This window comes from Galeopterus variegatus, unplaced genomic scaffold (assembly GCF_000696425.1).
Source record: "Galeopterus variegatus unplaced genomic scaffold, G_variegatus-3.0.2 Scaffold1026, whole genome shotgun sequence".
Taxonomy (NCBI): domain Eukaryota; kingdom Metazoa; phylum Chordata; class Mammalia; order Dermoptera; family Cynocephalidae; genus Galeopterus; species Galeopterus variegatus.
The window spans coordinates 456,264-460,591 of record NW_007727137.1 but is presented as its reverse complement, the minus strand read 5'-3'; the positions used below and the strand labels follow the sequence as shown (position 1 = coordinate 460,591).

The 4,328-nt window shown below is 44.1% G+C and overlaps 1 protein-coding gene and 1 long non-coding RNA gene across 2 annotated transcripts in view; both read right to left on the bottom strand.

The window, feature by feature from the left end:
- TEX22 (testis expressed 22) overlaps positions 1-4,328 on the bottom strand; it is a 15,771-nt gene that overhangs the window by 3,971 nt on the left and 7,472 nt on the right. The window lies entirely within an intron of this gene.
- On the bottom strand, positions 1,418-1,862 carry LOC103591764. Its single transcript, XR_550608.1, has 2 exons — positions 1,795-1,862; positions 1,418-1,710 (listed from the first exon to the last, which is right to left on the bottom strand). It is a non-coding gene; the product is annotated as an uncharacterized LOC103591764 (long non-coding RNA).

The following is a 4,328-nucleotide window of genomic DNA, read 5'->3' as shown; positions in this document are numbered from 1 at the left end:
ACACTGAGGGTTGCGATCCGTTGCCGGACACAAAAAAAAAAAAAAAAGACAAAAAAAAAAAAAAAAGAAAGAAAGAAAGAAAGAAAACAAAAACAAAAAAAATGAAGTCCTGAGCCCCTCCTCTCATTGCACCAAGAGCAGTGGCTGGCTAACTTATTCTACCCACGCACCCACACCTGCCCCAACACAGGGAAGATTTCTTTTCTGGGGAAAATGACCAGCCAACGGCAGAAGCATACAGACACTGAGAGCCAGGGTGCCCCACGCGAAGCAACCAGAAACCTGCCAGATCACGCCACCGAAGCATGACCATGGAGGAGCCCCACCCAGGCGCACACAGCACTCAGGGACCACCAGCATCTGAGAAAGCCTCTGCCATGAAAAACACAACCCAGAAAACCAGCCGGGGATAAAAGAAACTCAAAGGAGAGACGGAAATTACAGAGCAGAAGAAAACAAGCCTACACTATCCCTGTCCTCAGAGGTAAGACACATCCACGAAACACGAGGAGGAGGATGTGGATAGCACCACCCGGAAAACAAAAATGAGCCCTTTAAACTTAAAAATGTGACGTCAAAATTAAAAGTTCCCTAGGAGGTGTGGCAGATTGCGATTCCTACTTCTTAACCCCTTCCTGTGACAGGATTACAGACCTCCCCCTTTAATACGTGGCTTTACAGTGTTTCCACTGAGATCTGTTCTCCTGCCCCGTTGCTGGTGTTCACAGAGCAGGTACTTTACACATACCTGTGTGCGATGATGGCCCTCCCATGTCTCTGCCGTCAGACATGAGAACAGTGTGCCCTGGGGAGACCTCCAAGACCGAGGGGCATGGAGAAGACTCGCAAACTCTGCCCACCTCAGACCCATGAGCAGAACACAAAACAAAGCTCACAGTGTGTCAGTGGAATTCTGGAGTTGTTTGCTAGAGCATCATGCCAGCAAATACTGTCTAATATAGAGGACTGGAAACAAAGTGCAGAAAGCTAAGACAGAAAACAGTTAAGAAAACATGAGAAAACTGGAGAATCAATTCTGTAGGTCCAACATCCAATGAATACAATTTTGAGGAAGAGAGAGAAAGCAAACACACGCACACACATGCACACGCACTTCCCAGAGATGAGGGGAACGAGGCTCCAGACTGAAAGGGCCTACATAGGACCATGAAAGGAAACAGACCCTCACCACAGCATATTACAGTGACATTTCTGAACACTGGCAAGAGAAGGGAGATCTTAAAAGAGAAAAAAAACAGGGCACCTAGGAAGCTGCAGGAGGCCACGTGGCTCAGGGCACTGCATAGTGTGGCACTGGGAGCTAGAAGGCAATGGCAGGAGGCTGTGAAAATCCCGAAGGAAGGTTATTTCCCACCTAGAATCTTTACCCAACCAAAGCATCATTCAGGCGTGGAGGTAGAATAAAGATATTTTCAGATCTTTATTTTTAAATTTTTATCGCCCCCAATTTTCACATTATTAAAGTCCCCAAAATGTTATCCTCTGAACCCTTTCAGAGGAAGCTGCTAGATGATACATTCCACACAAAAAAGGGAGTGAAGTGAGAAATACAAAAACAGGGCCCAGGAAACGGGATCCTGCAGACAGGAGACAGGGAGGTGGGGAGAGGCCGGCCTCCAGCAAGGGGCTCCTGGAAAACCTGCTGGGTTTGGCTGTCTGTGAAAGGAGTGTCACGGGTGTGCTGGAAAGCTTGGGAAAGAATTAATAATCAGTTCTAGAAAATGGAGAAGAAAGAGGAAGAGGCAGAGGAGAAGGAGGGGACATAATCATTACCTCCGGGTAAAACGAAAAGCTGTACAGGAAAGGAAATCTCATCATACTATGGCCGGTGTCTCAGCTGCAGTAGATAGCAGTCACTGTGGAGCCAGCATTGGATGCTGATCTAACTAAAAAACATGAAGTATGATGCAGCGGGTAAAACGAAAAGCTGTACAGGAAAGGAAATCTCATCATACTATGGCCGGTGTCTCAGCTGCAGTAGATACCAGTCACTGTGGAGCCAGCATTGGATGCTGATCTAACTAAAAAACATGAAGTATGATGCAGCCTTAGCAGTCGGGTGGGGAAAGGGGAGTGTGTGTGGTGGGACGTAAGGGTCCCTAACCCTAACCCTAACCCTAATCCTTAGTCTCCACGGTAGAAATGGACCGAATCTAAAATTGAGAAATCAAGCAGCAGCAGCCTAAGTGGCAAGCAGGCTCTTTTGTCACACATGCAGTAGGACACCTACCAGACTTGAAAGCGGTGGGCTTTGGGCATGCTGCTCTAAACTACATCCATGTAAATTTTAATAAAAGTTTCATGAGATTAAAACATGAAGATCAAGTAATTAATAAGTGATCTGGCAGACATAGGAGAACAGGCGTGGAACCTTTAACCCATAAAGAATCCATGTTCTTACCAAACTACTGCAGTGTTCACATAAGTTGGCCGTGCTTTAGGACACAGACAAAGCAGACCTCCCAAAGCACAACAGAACCCCACACAGCACAGTTCTGCAGCTACAAAGCAAAATGATTAGAAACCAATAACAAAAGGATAACAAAACACTCCTATTGATGTGGACATTCCAAAACACCCTTCTAGTTTTTTTTTTCTTTTTTTTTTGAGGCTGGCCAGTACAGGGATCTGAACCCCTGGCCCAGCCCTCTAATCAACTCCTGAGTGAAAAAGAAAATCAAGGCAAACTCCAGTGTATTCACAGAAATGAGCGAGAGCAGGACACATCAAACCTGTGAGGGGTGGTCAAAGCCATCCTCTGAAGACAATCTGAAGCTTTAAATGCATCATTAGAAAAAAGCCCCAAAACGATGACCACGTAAATCACTGGAGAAGCTAGAAAAAGAACAGAAATTTACCAAAAGCTTAAAGATGAAATTATGAAAGACTTACAAATAAATCAAGATGAAAAAATGGTGGACCACGATCACAAACATCTACAGATAGATTCTCTGGAGGACCAGCAGGACAGGAGCAGCCTTTCCTCACATACAGCCCCACACACCCCTCTTCCCTGCTTTTCCCAACTTTTTCATGTTTAGTGTCCATTTAGTTTCCTAAGAACTGCAGGTCCACAGACTTTATCCACTTTTCTACTCAGTTTTAAAAAGTTTTTTCATTTCTTTTAAGCATCTTCTCATGGATTCTGGTTGGCGAATATTTGAATGTTATAAAGATTACAAGTATTTTCTTCCAGACTGTCATTTAACATTTTTGTGTCTTTGATTGCATCACATTTTAAAAACTCTGCAGTCAGATTTGTCAGGCTTTTCCTCCTTGAAACCTTTTGTGTTCAGCCTAAGAAAGGCATCTCTCACTCCGAGATTCTAAATATTACTCTTACATTTTCTCCCAGTGCTTCTGTGGTTTGGGATTCACATTTAGTGTGTGTGCATGTGTTTTGTGAGAGGCAGGAGCAGTACTCTACCACTTTCTAAATGGATAGCCAATCACCCCACTACCACTTATTGAAAAATCTTTCAGATCTTCATACCGGCCAGCTGCCAGGGAGGGAGAAAGGGAGGGAGGCAGGAGGGGAGGAAGGAAGGAAGATATATTTCCCCACTGCTCTGAAATGCCATGCTGAGCATAAATTAAATCCCCACATTTATCAAGGGTCGATTTCCAAACTATCTGTCCTACATTGTGGATGTGTTTGCCACCTTCTGTCCCAAAACCACACAAAGACTTGCTCTTATTTTGCAAAATTGTTACATGGTTTCTTTTCCAAGTAAAATATAAAAACATCTTTATTTTTTCAAATTATATTTTTATGAGAATATTAGAAATATATGGTTTACCTTTGCATGTTTTTGAACTCTGAATAAACAAAGCCACATGGCATGGATAATTCTGTCATTTGTTTCTTTCACTTAAGAATATGTCCATCAGGCTGGCCGGTTAGCTCAGTTGGTTACAGCACAGCCTTGTAACACAAACATCACAGGTTCAGATTGCTGTCCCGGCCAGCCACGCCCCCCTCAAAAAAAGAATATGTCTAGCAGGTGTGCACTTGCTGTTGGGTGTAGTGGGCATCCATGCAATCAAATTCCAAAACCCAGAGTGCATTTGCTGAGTTTGACAGCAAAACACTATGTGAACCGATGTGAGGTTGTGGACTGGAACATTCTTGTGTTTCACTCCACACACATTCACGTGTCTATGGCTGGATTTGGTTGTTTTAATCTGCTCTGATGAGGTCTGTCTTTTGACTGGAACATTTAGTGGAGTTTCATTTACTGGATTAACTGACGTATTGGTGGTCACCACTGCTGCCACAGCTGTGCTTCCTGGCTGGCCACCTTTGT